Source organism: Bos taurus, chromosome 8, assembly GCF_002263795.3.
Source record: "Bos taurus isolate L1 Dominette 01449 registration number 42190680 breed Hereford chromosome 8, ARS-UCD2.0, whole genome shotgun sequence".
NCBI lineage: Eukaryota > Metazoa > Chordata > Mammalia > Artiodactyla > Bovidae > Bos > Bos taurus.
This window is the reverse complement of record NC_037335.1, coordinates 86,571,346-86,588,137: the sequence shown is the minus strand read 5'-3', so window position 1 is coordinate 86,588,137 and position 16,792 is coordinate 86,571,346. Positions and strand designations below refer to the sequence as shown.

The window sequence follows — 16,792 nt, the reverse complement described above, 5'->3', positions numbered from 1 at the left end:
CCTCTCAATGTATTCTCACCACAAAAAGAAATAATATTGTGTGACATGATGGAGGTGTTACCTAATGGCACAGTGGAAATCATATCACAATATGTAAATATAGCAAATCAACACATTCACCTTAAACTTACACAAGTTACATGTCAATTGTGTATCAATTTAAAGCAAATAAAAATGAATAAAAATATTAAAAAGATACCATCACTAGAAGCCTATCTTCCATAGGTATTCTGATATGTGAAATTCCTCAGACAGAGATGTTTATTCAAATGTGTTGAAGTGTACTGAGTTTTATTCATACATGAAGAAATTTATCAAATTTATTCTAAGAGAAAAAGTCTGAAGAGGCTAGGATAGAGCACATATAGATGCTGCCATCTGAGGCAAAAGCACCACTGGCCGAGCAGGAATGAGCGAGTCTTTGCAGCAGGGCATATTTCACTATTTGCGCCTGTCTGAGCGTTTCGGGGGAGGTGGGAGCTTGAAAACACAGGGCAAATTCAAAGCTGCTCCACACAACGTGCTTTACAGCACACCTGATGAAAAAATGAACAGACAGTGATGTCAGTGTTTACAGTCAGGAAATGCGTGCAATGAACAAATAAAATTTTATTTTATCCGACAAAAAAGTACAATTGATGATGTAATATAATGGCAAATTAATCTGAGCGGTTCCCACAATCACCTCAAGCCACCACAAGTAAAATGGAATTAGTGTTACACAGGTTCCAAACCCTCTTCCTTTGTAGAAAAGCTAGCTATAGAAATTACCCTATTTCTAGACTCCTTCAATCTGCTACCTCCCCAATGTCCCCAATCACAAGTCTCTCTCATCAAAGTCTTTCCCAAAGTAGGCCTCACTGTGGCCTTGGCTCACCTTCCTCTAAGATAAGCTTCTGGAGGGAAAAGAATACACTTCCACTCACCTCCACCTCACAGTTCTAGTCCCACTCGTCTCACAAAGACTGTTTTTCCTTCACTTCCCTGTGACACTGTAATACTGTCCCATAGCCAATGGGCACTATCCAGTCCCTATTAAACTTGTTGCCTCTGAAGATCAGAGACTTTAATCCTGGACACTCCTCCTTTTTGAATTCCTCTCTTCCTTTGCCTGCTGGGTCCCTGCCCTCATCTTTCCTGCCTTTCTTTCCACCTCTGGTTATATAACTCAGTCTTCTTCCCCTATCAATAGAAGCTCTTCCTAGGAGGTCTGTTTCCTTTCACCATCTATAATACCAATGATATCCAAATCACCACATGAAATCCAAACTTCTCTCTAAACTGTATCTCTATAGTTACCTGCCTGTTGGACATCTCTACTTAAACACTTTATCATGTTCAAATCAACTTCCTGTCAATCCTTCAAGATTTTATTTCACATTTGGTTAGCATCTCCACTCACCAAGTTACTCAAAACAGACACCCAAAAGTCATCTCAAATGTCCTCTTTTCCAGGGATCTTACATCTAATTGTTTTCTAAGTCCCATCTAACGGCTCACAAATTGGCAAATCCCCCTCCCTCTGCTACAGTCAGAGTTATGGGCCCCCTCATTTCTCGCAAGCAGGAGGCCTCCAACTGACTTCTTTCACCTTCACAGTGAAGGATCGAACCAGTCAGTCTTAAAGAAAATCAATCCTGAATATTCATTGGAAGGACTGATGCTGAAGCTGAAGCTCCAATACTTTGGCCACCTAACTCAAAGAGCTGACTCACTGGAAAAGACCCTGATGCTGGGAAAGACTGAGCGCTGGAAGAGAAGGGGACAGAGGATGAGATGGCTGGATGGCATCACTGACTCAACAGACATGAGTCTGAGCAAACTCCAGGAGATGGTGAATGACAGGGAGGCCTAGCGCACTGCAGTCCACGGGGTCACAGAGTCAGACATGATTGGGTAACTGAACAACGATCCTCAGTGTGTCCCTACCATTATACCTTCTATATTTTCTTGCAGGATAATTTTCTAAAATGCAAACACATTCATGATACTCCTCTATTTAAAACAGTACAATGATTTATTTCACATTCAAGATAAAAACAGTGAAAAATTCAGCATGGCACAGGAAACGGCTGCCCACCTACCCAACCTCTTCTCCAACTTTACACACATACTCCATGTTCCAGGCCCAAACTACTTAAGACACCTTCAGAAATCATTTACATCCAAACCTGTGTACAAGCCCCCCCTGCCTAGAATGCCTAGCTAGCCCCCAATTATCTTTAGAGGTAATTATCTTTATGCCTCCTTGGCACTTTATACATGCTTTTCCAACAGAGCATTCACACCACCTTATCACCCATTCAGAAACAAAGATTAACATCACATAAAGCTGGTCAAAAATAGCCTTCTTACCACTCTGCAACAAACCTCAAGATTTCTCATTGCCTCTTCTATCTCCATTAATCCTGATATTGTCTCTATTTTTCTCTATTGTCCTATATTGTCTCTACTTTTATTAACTTCTTTCATTTTATACTTAAATGGAACAATATGAATATATGCAGCCCTATGAAAGTGTAAGTGAAAGTGAAGTCACTCAGTCGTGTCCAACTCTTTGCAACCCCATGGACCGTGGCCTACCAGGCTCCTCCGTCCATGGGATTCTCCAGGCAAGAATACTGGAGTGGGTTGCCATTTCCTTCTCCAGGGGATCTTCCCAACCCAGGGATCAAACCCGGGATCCAGTGCGGGAGCACTGGAGGCAGATGCTTTAACCTCTGAGCCACCAGGGAAGCCTGTACTTAAATGAAACAATATGAATATATGCAGCCCTATAGAGCTACAGAGAGAGAAAAAAAAAAACAAACTGCAAAGCCTACGCTGGAGAGAGCAATAGGAACAAGGGGAGTGTTTTCTCCTCACTGTGGAAAACGCTAGTCAACAGTAACTGCCTTCAGGACTCAGTACATCTGCTAGAAACTGACTCATCAGAAAATGAATTAACAGAAGTGAGTTTAAAGGGCTTTCAAAAAATCAAATCTGGCTTCCCCTGTGACTTAGTGGTAAAGAATCTGCCTGCCAATGCTGAAGATGCGGGTTCAATCCCTGGGTGGGAAGATCCCCTGGAGAAGAAATGGCAACCCACTCCAGTATTCTTGCCTGGGAAATCCTATGGACAGAGGGGCCTGGTGGGCTACGTCCACGGGGTTGCAAGGAGTCAGAGAGGACCTAAGAGACTAAAACACACACAAACATACAAAATCAAACCCAGGCTTGAAATATGTATACTACCAAGTTTCAGTTTCTGAAAATTTCAACTCATGGTAAATAGGGATTATTTCAATTTACTTAGATTTTTTAAAATAGGAACAAACTGATGTGATGCATATGGAAAGGAATTTTTCTTCACATCAACTGGGCATTGAAAATGTAGACTAAATAGAAGTGTAAAAGGAATAAATTGACTGTAAATTACAAAAGAAATACTTGATAACCTCATAATCCCTAAAGCATAATGGAGAGAATACAAGAAAAGGACAATTCTTGGTCATCTATCATGTTCTTAACACTGAAACACAAAGGCAATGATTGTCTCAAAAAGAGTTGACAAGACTTTGTTCTACATTTTTATTAGTTAATATTCTCAAACAAATATTATACTTAAAAATCACACTTAGCTAATAGAAAGTTAAAAAGTATCATTTTTTGGTAAGTATAAAATGTCATTAAAAGAAGAAAAATAAAAATGAAAATGCAATTAATGAATATGCCCTTTCCCTTCACTGTGAGAAGTCGATAAACAAATAGTTTGCTGTTGTTCAATTGCTAAGTCTTGTCTGACTCTTTGCAACCCCATGAACTGCAGTACACCAGACTCCTCTGTCTTCCACTCTCTGCCAGAGTTTGCTCAAATTCATGTCCACTGAGTCGACGATGCTATCTAACAATCTCATCCTTTGCCACCCACTTCTCCTTTTGCCTTCAATCTTTCCCAGCATCAGCATCCTTTCTAATGAACCTGCCCTTCGCATCAGATGGCCAAAGTATTGGAGCTTTAGCTTTGGCATGAATCCTTCCAAAGAATTTTCAGGGTTGATTTCCTTTAGGATTGACTGGTTTGATCTCTTTGCAGTTTCTTGAATGTTGCATTTTAAGTCAGCTTGTTTACCCTCCTCTTTCACCTTTATCATGAGGCTCTTTAGTTCCCCTTCACTTTGTCATTAGACTGGTATCCTCTGCATATGTGAGGTTGTTGATATTTGTCCCAGCAATCTTGATTCCAGCTTGTGATTCATCCAGCCCTGCACTTTGCATGATTTATTCTGCAAAGAAATTAGATAAACAGGGTAACAATATACAGTCTTCTTGTACTCCTTTCACAATTTTGAACCAGTCCGTTGTTCCATGTAGGATTCTAACTGTTGCTTCTTGACCCACATATAGGTTTTTCAGGAGACAGGTAAGGTGGTCTGGTACTCCCATCTCTTTAATAAGAGTTTTCCACAGTTTGTTGTGATCCATATAGTCAAAGATTTTTGTGTAGTCCATGAAGCAGAAGTAGATATTTTTCTGAAACTCCATTGCTTTCTCTGTGATGCAATGAGTATTGGCAATCTGACCTCTGGTTCTCTTGTCTCTTCAAAACCCAGCTTGTACATCTGGAAGTTCTTGGTTCCCGAACTACTGAAGCCTAGCTTGAAGGATTTTGAGAATCACCTCGTTAGCATGTGAAATGAGCACAGTTGTAAGGTAGTTTGAACATTCGTTGGCACTGCCCTTTTCAGGGATTGGAATGAAAACTGACAAATACTGCTTTGTTAAAATAAGATGATGGGGAAAGGGATATGTTCAACAGACAGGTTTCAAGTTCCACAGGAGGTAAAGTATGAGGGTGCAGTTTATATAATGCAGTGGCAGGAAAAGAAAAAGAAATTAACAAATGGAAACTTGGTGATCTGAGAGATGAGAGCACTCACTGGAAGGAAGGGTTTAAAATGAATCAGCTCATGCTAAAGGTTTTCTTAATTCTGAAGGTAGAGAATGTAACAATTTTCTGTTATACATTTTAACTTTTTAGAAGTAATGAAAATTATTATTTTTTTGTAGGTAACTTACTTATTCCTTGAGATTGAAAATTATTTTAAATGTGAGAAGAATTTAAGATATTTACTCAGTTAAAAGTTTTTAACATTACGTGTTTAACATTACAACTTCTATAAAAAAATAAAATAAAAATGACAAGAAATGTGGAGTCCTTAACATAAAAAAAGAACACAGAAAACAAGAGTAGTAATAAATACTATCACATCATTAAACAGGCAAACTACTTGGTACTTTTGAGTATTAATATAAATTAGCATTCTGTACAGACTTCCCTGGCAGCCCAGTGGTTAAGAATCCATCTTCCAATGTAGGGGACACAGGTTCAAGCCTTGGTTGGGGAACTAGGATCCCCAGCTGCTGTGGAGCAATCCAACACGCCCACCACAACAAAAGATGCCATGATGAAGATGCCATGAGCCACAACTAAGACCCAACATAGCCAAAAATAAATATTTTTTTAAAAATTAGCATTCTATAATGCGGACTATAAAATTTTTCCTACCAAAGAATTAAGCAGAAAAAATTAGTATTCAATGACTAATTAAATTTCAATCATCTTATAGTCCTGAAGTTTTACATAACCCTAAATTTTCCCTGAAAGATGTTTTTCCTGTAAACTTTTTTCAGGAAAACATGAGTCATCTCAAAGTACATGCTAGTTTCATAGTTACCTAATACGCTTGTTTTTACACACAGTATTTATTCTATTTGGGAGCACTTAATAATCTTAGAGAAAACTCAATAAAACGCACATCTGAAAAGCAGATTATCAGTTTCAAAGCATTGAGAAATATCAAATCGGCAGTTGCAGAGTGCGACTGAGTGAAACGGGAACTGCCATGAGCAGTGTCTATTCCCAATAGCAATAGGAAGAAATGATGACTCAATGTGTTATGCAACCAACAGGATCAGGTTCTATTTTAAGTTTAGTAACAGGAAATGAGCCAGGTACGACAAAGAAGATAATAATCGTTTGAATGTTCCTAAAAATATAATTAAAGCAAACGATCAGAGTTTTGCTATTTTAAGAGAAAATAAATGAGCTGCAAGTGGAGGCCCTGTCTATTTGAGTCTACAGGACATCTTCTGTGAGTATAACTAGAATCAGAGGCCATGAATACAGGGGGAAAGGCAAGTCAGGGTCTCCTTTCAGCTCTGAGATAAATATAATACATAATGTAGGTTTTCAGATGTTTCTAGAAAAAAATCAACAATGTGATTATTAAGGGAATATGCTAATGTAAGTTATGAGTCTTAAATTTGGTTTTGCTTGAAGAACAGTGTTCTCACAGAAAATTAACTATTTCCAAAAAAATGCCCATATAATAATATCAGAAATCTGACTTTATTGAAATCATTCAAGGAGAAGAGAGATAAATATTTGACCCAAAGAGACAGGTTTTTCTAACAGAAAAATGTATAAGAACAGGAGATTTTTCAATCACATGAAGAAATGCTAATCAGAATTTGAAAACTTTCAAAATTAAATTATTTCCTTACAAAATTTTAAGGAAAAAAAAGATGTTTGTTAAATAGATGAATTTCGTGATCTATCCTTTTAACATAATTACCTGTATTTCAATGTAAATTCAGCCCTGTATTTACAAAGCTAAATCAAAGCTTTTGCAATTTTACTTCATCAGGAAAAAAAAAAGGCAAAGGAAACTAGAAATGACTGGCATTTTAAAGTATTAGTCTGGAAGAGCATTTACAAAAATATTATCCACATCACACAAGATTTTACTATTTAAAATTCTGGTGAAAACCTATTTTAAATATTTCTTTATCATTAGATAGAAATTCCTTCAGGTCTCAACGTTAAGACAACTGGGCCTGCACCCTCGGTTTTTACTTCAAAGAGAACTGTAAAAATGTTTTCTAGCTCTTCATGAAGTACCATCTAATTAGACAAAGACTGGTCATAAGTAGCTAAACACCTCTGCCTTCCAACTGCACATTCTACTGATATATGGCTAATCTGCACAATGGAGGGCCCAGCAGTGAGGCAGCCACATCATGGAGCTGGAGGGTGGGTGGTAAGTTCAGGAATAAAAGCAGTTATTAGATTGAGATCATCATATGTTTGTGCATCCATGCTGACCTGCTGATGCCTAATAATAGTTAACTGCTTTCAACCTACATATCCCACACCCAAAGTGAGCAGTGGGGACTTGTAATAATGACAACCTTTTAGAAATCTGAAAAATTCTTTAGAATAAAACATCTCAAAGACAGCAGTAAAGTTGTATTTTTTCCCTCTTTGAAAAGAGAAAAAGACCTAAATTTTGTTCACAATTTTGGAGTTTTTAAAAAGAGGCTTTCTAAGAAGTTAGGAACAGTAACGTAAGGAATTTAGTGACTCAAAATATAAATCTTCTTTCTGATCTCTACTTTAATAGAACAGCTTTCAAATGAATCTAGTACATTTTGGTTTCTTATAGATTCTCTTTCATTAAAAACAAGCAGAGCACAGTAGTCATCATTTAGACCACAAAGATACTCTAGTTGTGGAAAATGAAAGTACAATGGGGGAAAGCAGTATCAAACAAGTAGGGTATATTCTAATCTGTACTATTACTGATACTGCTATAATGACCAATTTCAAGATATACACGGTTGTTAAAAACCAGCTCACAAAATTCCTGAAACTTTAACAATCCCTGAGTCCACACTGTAACAGAGCACAGTGAGTGGTAACCTTTAACCATTGGTGTGCATAATAACTCCACATCCTGTTACCAGGGAAGGGGTTCTGCTCAGCCATTGGTCAGCACATCAGTGGGCCCCACCCAGCCCTGCCCACAAGCAACCAACTGTTAAGGAGCGACAGTGAGTGGAATTCAGCCAAGGGTCGGTTGCATGGTAGTCATAAGGTAAAGAGTGAGGAAATGTTGCAAGTCTGTGTGGCCGACGCACAGTGAAGCCCATCAACACTACAACGTTTGAGTTTGGAATAGAGAAAGGTTTATTACAGAGTCACACAAAGAAATGGGTGGCCCACGGAAGGCCCTGGACCCTCCAGCTTACCCGCAGGCCCAAGGCTGTCGGTGAGCTGGAGGGCCTCCAGGAGAAGGCCTGAATCTGCCTCTTACCTCACTCTCCACCTGATGACCACTACACCACCAACCAACCCTTGGCTCAATCTCTTCCCTAACAGTCGCTCACTGAAAGTTGGTTGCTTGTGGGCAGGGTCCACTGAGGCTCCGACCAATGGCCGAGCAAGACCTGTTGCCTAGGAACAGGATGTGGACTAATGAGGCACAGCAATGGCTACCTGCTAAGGCCTGTGCTTATCCTGCCCTGTTACAAAAAGAGGGGGATCCCACCCTTCTCCCAGAGGCCCTCCAGCTCACCTGGCTTGGGCGAGCAGGTAATCTGGTGGGCCCAGACAACAAGCTGGGGTATGTGTCCTGCAAGGACATCAGATTCCTCACCAAGACCACCCAATAGCCTTGGCCCAGGCCTTGAGAGAACAGTGAACCTCTCCCCCATTCCTGTCTCTGTAATCTAATAGGAGTGGCAGTCTGTCTGGGTTGCAGTCTGTAGGACCTGGCCCCCACCTAGTATGGACAGTCTAAGGGCCAGTTGGGTTGGACACATGGCTCCTTCAGTGATGGCAGCTGGGCAGAGTTGGGGACCTTCCCCTTTCTTGTCAGAACAGAGAATAACACTCATTTTACAGGAATATAGTTACCTGGCCATGACCTGACTTCAAGAACAAAAAGCTTTGACTCCAAGTAGTATGCAACAACTAACCATGCCCCTCCCCCACCTTTCCTATTAAAAATGGCTTTGCAGAAAGCTTTCAGTAACTTTGGGGTTCTTAGGGCATAAGCTATGCATGGCCCTGTAATAAACCTTTCCCTGTTCCAAACTCCAATGTTTTAGTATTGTTTGACCTCACTGTGCATCAGGCATATGAACTTGCATTTTGGGTAACAATACGAACAGGTGCCAGAACACGTGTATATGAAACAGTCCCAAGAGTACAGGTGGTCCAGTGGTTCAGAATCTACCTTGCAATGCAGGGGATGCAAGTTCAAATCCTGGTTGGGGAAACTAAGATCCCACATGCTGCAACTACTGAGCCCATGTGCTCCAAAGCCCATGCACCACAACCAGAGAGCTTGGGTGCTACAACTAGAGAAGCCTGCCAGCTCTGGGCTGGAGCCAGCGTGCCACAACTAAGGAGCCTGTGAGCCGCAACTGGAGAAGATCCCATGTGATACAATGAAGATCCTGCATGCCAAAACAAAGACCCAATGCAGCCAAATAAATAAATGATTTTTAGAAATCAATTGTATTAAAAAAAAAGATATTACCATGCTGAATCCTCCTCCACCATCATCCATTAACATCACCAGACAAGCCATTTCTTCCCATGGGAAAAATAGCCCCAGGAAATCCTTCTCCACAGAAAATGAATTATGTGAGGAGAACGTTAGGATGAGGACCAAGAAGAACACTGGTGGCTTATGTGCAAATCTGGTCTATAAACCAATTTTGTTTGACGTCCAATGGGTATCTTCTCAATAAAAACCTTCAAACTGGAGTGGGTGCATGTTAAGTTGCTTGTGTCCAATTCTTTGCAACCCTAAGGAGCAAAGCCTGTCAGGCTCCTCTGCCCATGCGGATTCTCCAGATAGGAATACTAGAGTGGATTGCTATGTCCTCCCTCTACAGGATCTTTCTGACACAGGGATCGAACCTGCACCTCTTATTTCTCCTGCATTGGCAAGGGGGTTCTTTACCACTAGCGCTACTGGGGAAGCCCTCAAACTGGAGATACTTTCTAAAAATCTGGAATTCTGCCTCCTCTTGAAAATAAGAAAAAGGAATATCAGCAAAAATGCAGAAAATTGTTCAAGAAATCACATAAGAGATGTTTGCAGAACTCAAGCTCTTTGAAGCTATTAAAAACATTGATCTAATTTGGCAAATATAGAGAATTTATGTAGCATGTATATATAATGAAGCATAATAATAACAAACTACCTTAAAATCACCAAACCAAGAAACAGGTCAGTACTAATAACCTATCTGCCCCCATTCTTTCACCTGCCTTCTCAAACCCAAAGGTTTACCATTTTAGTATCTTTCCCTGTATACATATGTGTATGTGATTTCATTACATTTATACACATCTCTAAACCATATGCTCTTTTGCATCTTTTAGTTTTATAAAAAATTATGTTGTTTTAATTCAGTATTTTAAAGATTTCTGTTTCTTATTTAAGTTTATTCAAGTTATTTGTTTGCAATGCTGTCCACATGCAACTGTACAAATATACCAAAACATCTATCCATTCCCCTGTTATTGAAATTTGGTTGTTTTCAGCTTGTTATTATGAACTATATCACTACTATAGTCTTTTTCTTACAAGTCTCCCCAGAACACACATGTGTAAAATGCCTACGGATAAGCGTAGTTTCGAACTCCAAGTAGCAACTCATTCATTTAAAAAGCCAAAATCAGAAGTCTTAAAAATGAAATAGCATAGTATCAAATGCAATGTACAAAGAAAGATAATTATTTCATGAACCTTTGATACTCATCCACCTCTATGTGTTTAATGGACCAAATTGTAAATATATTTGTTACTACAAGTCTAGTAAAAATAGTCTTAAAGACACCCTTCTAGATAAATACCCTATAAAAATGTGAACTATTCAGTCTTTTGAGATGTGGATGCCCAACTCTAAGACAACAACAAACTTTTCCTAACTGTTACACCAATTTATACTCTCACTGGAAGTGTATAAACCTTTGTGGTGATCAAGTTCCCTGCTATCTTTGGTAATGTCAGGATAAGAATTTTGGCCAACCTAGTAAACATATAACAACATGCTACTGTGGTATTAATTTGCATTTCTGTGACTACATATGAGATTGATCATCTTTCCATATGCTTACTCCCCGTTTCTCTTTCCTCTTGTATAGAAAAATTTCTTACTGATTTCCCAGCTGCATATATGTATGCATGCATTGACCCACGTATGCATGTATATATATACACACAAATCCTTTGGCAGTGTTTCAAGTCCTCTCTCCCAGTTTGTGTTTTATCTTTCTACTTTCTTTACAACATCTTTTAATGAACAGATGTTCTTAAGTTTAAGTTTAATTTCATAGGACTTATCAACCTTTCCTTTTGCTTTGTATTCTATGTTTAAGAAATTTTTAACTCTGTCAAGATCATGCAATTTTCTTTTACTTCATAAACGCAGTGAAGTCTGCCATCTTCCAGTGATCTCAATGACCTCTCTGTTTTGGGTCCTATATTCCACTCCACTGGTCAACTGTCTATCCCAAAGCCAATAATATTATATTACTAATTATTAATTTCCATATCTTTAAAATAGGTCTTCAGTACTAGTAACAGAAGGACCCTCATTTTCTCCTTCTTTAAAAATGTTGGCTCTTTTGAGGCCTTTCTATGCTCATCAAGTTCCTCATAATATTAATGTGTTTTTAAGTTAAATCTGTACATCAGATCATTTGTGAGAACCATCTTTTAGATACTGAATCTTCCTATTCAAGAAGATGGTATGTCGGTATTTAATTTTTTTAATGCCTTCCCAAAAAGTTTCATAATTTTTCCATATATCTTGAATATATTTTTAGATTCATTTTTTTCCCTACTGTCAATAGTATCTTTTTTTGACAGATACGTTTTGTCTGACTTTTATCGTTTGGACTCTAAAGAAGGCCGAGCACAGAAGAATTGATGCTTTCGAAAAGTGGTGCTGGAGAAGACTCTGCAGAGTCCGTTGGACTGCAAGGATATCAAACCAGTCAATCCCAAAAGAAATCAACCCTGAATATTCATTAGAAGGACTGCTGCTGAAGCTGAAACTCCCAATACTTTGAGCACCTGATGCAAAGAGCTGACTCACTGAAAAAGACCCTGAGGCTGTGAAAGACTGAAGGTAAAAAGTGAAGGGGGTGGCAGAGGATGAGATGGTTAGATAGCATCACCAACTCAATGGACATGAATTTGAGCAAACTCCAGGAGACAGAGGAGGACAGAGGAGCCTGCCATATTGCAGTTCTTTGGGGTCACAAAGAGTTGGACATGACTTATGACTGAAGAACAACATCTTTTGTCTGTTCATGGTAGGAAGAAAGACAATTGATTGTTTTTTGATACGAATCCTATATTCAGCTATCTTGCAAAGTCTATTATTTCTAATAATTTGTTGATCCTTTTAGTTCAATGGAGACAATAACCAGTTGAGAAAGACTATTACATTTCTTTTTTTCAGTCATTAATTTATTTCTATTTCCTGTTTTTCCATATCAGGAAAAGAAAATGTCAAGATTTTCAGAACAACATTGAAGAGAGGTGACTGCAGGCCTCTTGTCTTTTTCCTGATTTTAGGAGACCACTTTTACATTTTACTGACAATTGTCAAGCTAAGAAAGCTTCCTTCTAATTCCAGTTTGCCTTGAGCTTTTCCTAAGATAGATTTGACATCTAATTCTTTTTATCAACCTGTTGAGAAAAACATGATTTTAACGTGCTGTGTCTGCTGATTTTGGTATCAGGGTGATACTGGCTTCACAGAAGGAGTGTGGAAGCATTTCTTCCTTTGCAAATATTTTCAAATAGTTCACAAAGGACAGGTGTTAGCTCTTTTCTAAATGTTTGGTAGAATTCACCTGTGAAGTCATCTAGCCCTGGACTATAGTCTGTTGGGAGTAATTTTATTATGGACTCAATTTCATTACTGGTATTAATCTGCTGATAGTTTCTACTTCTTCCTGGTTCAATGTTGGGAGACTGGACATTTCTAGGAATTTTCCCATCTCTTTTAGGTTGTCCATTTTATTGGTGAGTAATGATCTTTTGTGTTTTCTGTGGTGTCAGGTATAACTTCTCATTTCTGATTTTACTGATTTGGCCCCTCTCTGTTTTTCTTGAAGAGTTTGGCTAAAGGTTTATCAATCTTTTTTTAATCTTTTCAAAGGACCAGCTTTTTAGTTTCATTAATCTTTTCTTTTTCAGGTATTGAGAGGGTAACAGGCAGGAAGGCTGGGGCCTCCAAACAGAGGAAACAGGCTGCAAGCATCAGACATTTCTTACCTCTCTCTCAAGCGGCAGGAGGAAACCAACTACAAGTGTTTCTTCCCCTTTGTGTTGCCATGATGACACCTGGTTCCACCAGAACCTTTCTTTTCTCAAACCTTGAGCTGACCAATGTGTTTTTCTTATGCAAATGTTTGTCTTAAGCTATGTTAATGACCTATGTATTTACCCTAGACTCTGTCTTCAAGTCAGTTTCACCTAAGACTCAAAACCTTGACAAACCAGTATGTTTTATTCATACAATAGTTCTCCTAATCTATGTTAATAAATCTATATATTTACTTGGAAACCTGCCTTTCTTCAAGATTCATGTCAATCACTTTATGGCTCGGAACAGCTCACCTTGTGCCAATGTCATCTCAAAATGCATGTTGTGGGTGAGGGGCCTGGTGCCAGTCTCTGAGTTTTGGGACTTTCCCTTTCTCTAATTAGCAGACTGCTAGTAACTATATAACATCTGGATAAAGACTAGCAGGGGGGCACTCTTTCTGCCAGCTTCTGAAGTATATGTCAGAAGTTTTCTCTATCTCTTTTATACTTTAATAGAACTTTATTAAAGTACAAAAGCTCTGAGCAATCAAGCCTCTTCACCGGCCCCGGCTTGAATTCTCCTCCTCCAGAGGCCAAGAATCCTGGCATCTTTCACAGCTCGGCAACAACCTTTCAGTATCTCCTTTATTTCTGCTCTGATCTTTATAATTTCTTTGCTTTTACTAACTTTGGGTGGGTTTTAGCCTCCATGTGTTTGGGATTTTGTTTTTTGGGGTTTTTTTTGAGGGATTAATAATACAAATAAATAGTAATTTTATTGTTTGTGGCTGATGGCTATCTCACAGTGTTGTGGTTGCAGAAGATGCTTGATAAGATCTCAAATTTTTGTAACTTTACTGGGGCTAGTTTTGTGGCTCAGCATGTGACCTATCCTGAAGAATGTTCCACATTTACCTAAAAAGAATGTGTACTCTGCTCTTCAGAGCACAGCTCTAATGTGTCGACTGAGGCCAGTATTTCCTTATTCGTCTTCTGTCTGGATGATCTGTTCACTGATGTAAGTGGGGTGTTAAAACCCCCTCCTATTATTGTGTCACTACCAGCTCCTCCCTTTAAGTCTGTTAAGGTGTGCCTATGTGGCTGCATACTGGTTGATCCCATGGTCATTATGTAATGCCCTTCTTTGTCTCCTGTGACAGTCTTTGTTGTAAAACTCTACTTTGTCTGATATAACTATCCTGACATTCTTTTCATTTCCACTTGCATGGAATAACTTTTTCCACCTTCTTACTTTCAGTCTGTGTGTGTATCCATGCTGTGTTTGTATCCATTCAGCAACTATATCTTTTGATTAGAGCTTACAGTCAATTTACGTATAAAGTGATTAGTCACTTTAGTGAAAGTCACTCAGTCCTGACTCTTTGCTACCCCATAGACTATACAGTCCTTGGAATTCTCCAGGCCAGAATACTAGAGTAGGTAGACTTTCCCTTCTCTGGGGATCTTCCCAACCCAAGGATCAAACCCAGGTCTGCCGTATTGCAGGCAGATTTTTTACCACCTGAGCCACAAGGGAAGCCCAAGAATACCGGAGTGAGTAGCCTATCCCTCTCCAGCAGATTTTCCCGACTCAGGAATCAAACCAGCATCTCCTGCATTGCAGACAGATTCTTTACAACCTGAGCTATCAGAGAAGTCCAATTACTGATAATAATTACTGAATTATTGCTATTTTGAAAACTGTGTTTGGGCTTTTTGTGAAGTTGTTTTTTGTTCCTTTCTTCTTTTGCTCTATTCCCTTGTGATTTGATTATCATCTTAAGTGTTACATTTGGATTCCTTTCTTGTTTTGCTGCTACTGCTACTGCTAAGCCGCTTCAGTCCTGTCCGATTCTGTGCGATCCCATAGACGGCAGCCCACCAGGCTCCCCTGTCCCTGGGATTCTCCAGGCAAGAACACTGGAATGGGTTGCCATTTCCTTCTCCAATGCAGGAAAGTGAAAAGTGAAAGTGAAGTCGCTCAGTCGTGTCCGACTCTTCACGAACCCATGGACTGCAGCCTACCAGGCTCCTCTGCCCATGGGATTTTCCAGGCAAGAGTATTGGAGTGGGGTACTCTTGTTTTGTGTGTGCATCTATTATGTTACTACATTTTTGGTTTGCAGTTACCATGCAGTTTAAATATATCAATATGTATGTTTTAAGTAATTATTTTAAGCTGATGATCTCTTAAGTTCAACTGTATTTTAACAACTCTGCATTTCTACCTGCCCCAATATATCATTGTTTTTGACATCATATTTTACATTTTTTATGTATCCCTTTACTACTTATTGGGGATATAGGTGATTTTACTACTTTCATTTCTTAACTTTCATACTACTTTTATATGTGGTTGATTTACTACCTTTATTATATATTTGCTTTTACCAATAGTATTTTTTCTTTAATAATTTTCATATTTCTAGTTGCGGCCTTTTTATTTACTTTTTTGAGGTGTGTTTATTACACTTGGGATAAGTAAGTGGACTATCCAACTGACTAAGATTCAAGGAGGGATGATCAGAGCTGACTTAAGAGGAGGACAGGGAGTCATATATGGAAATTTAAAAAGGATCTAAGGAGCTCCCTGGAGTAACAATGTTCATGGATCAATGAATATACAGGCCTCCTGAGTTGGTCTATTTTTAAAAAGAAAATTTGCTATCCTATTAGGTAAATTCCAAAATCAACTAATACTGTCTCCAGGATGGAGGGAATATTAGAATCCCAGAGAATGCTAAATCAGCAACCCCTTTCCCTCACTAATCTACCTGAAAAAAAAAAAAAGTACTGAACAAAACCCTCTTTCATTTTTCCCAGTTTTTTTCTAGGATGAACCCTGACAGATAACTGAACAACTGCCCTTTGGATGGTGGCTGCAGAGAATTGAGCAAAGGGCCTGGGAATTCTGAAATACAGATCAGATGACATTCTTAAAACTTAATTATCTTGAGTTCTCTAACATTCTTTTACCTGTCAATATTACTAAAATTGTATCATCCCTGAAATGTTTATTACTGCAGTGAAAATCATTCTAGATTGCAATTTTTCCCCTTCTCAAATATATCACTATTTCTCCAGATTTATTTTTTCTTAATCTCATCATCCATCATGATAAAAACTTGGCCTTTTCTTTTTCTCTTTGAAAAACCCCTCCACTACTCTGTGTAAAGTTGGTAAGAATACTGGAGTAGGTTGCCATACCTTCCTCTAGGGGATCTTCCTGACCCAGGGATCGAACTCCCATCTCTTACATTTCATTGGCAAGCAGGTTCTTTACCATGAGCACCACCTGGGAAGCCCTCACAGTGCACCATCAAAGACAAAGCCAGGAGAATAAGACAATCCACGGACTGGGACAGAGTATTTGCAAACGACACATCTGATAAAGGAATGTTATCTAAAATATACGAAAAATTCACAGCTCAACAATAAGCAAAGCAATTCAATTAAAAATTGAGCCAAAAACCTTAACAAACACCTCACCAAAGAAGGGAGAAGGCAATGGCACCCCACTCCAGTACTCCTGCCTGGAAAATCCCATGAAAGGAGGAGCCTGGTAGGCTGAAGTCCATGGGGTCGCTAAGAGTCGGACACAACTGAGCAACTTCACTTTCACTTTT

The 16,792-nt window shown here is 38.9% G+C and overlaps 1 protein-coding gene and 1 long non-coding RNA gene across 3 annotated transcripts in view; one reads left to right on the top strand and one right to left on the bottom strand.

The window, feature by feature from the left end:
* Positions 1 to 16,792, bottom strand: part of AUH (AU RNA binding methylglutaconyl-CoA hydratase) — a 182,716-nt gene that overhangs the window by 98,557 nt on the left and 67,367 nt on the right. The window lies entirely within an intron of this gene.
* Positions 3,774 to 15,407, top strand: LOC132345996 (uncharacterized). The gene is made up of 3 exons (XR_009495655.1): positions 3,774 to 6,134; positions 11,715 to 11,976; positions 13,056 to 15,407. It is a non-coding gene; the product is annotated as an uncharacterized lncRNA (long non-coding RNA).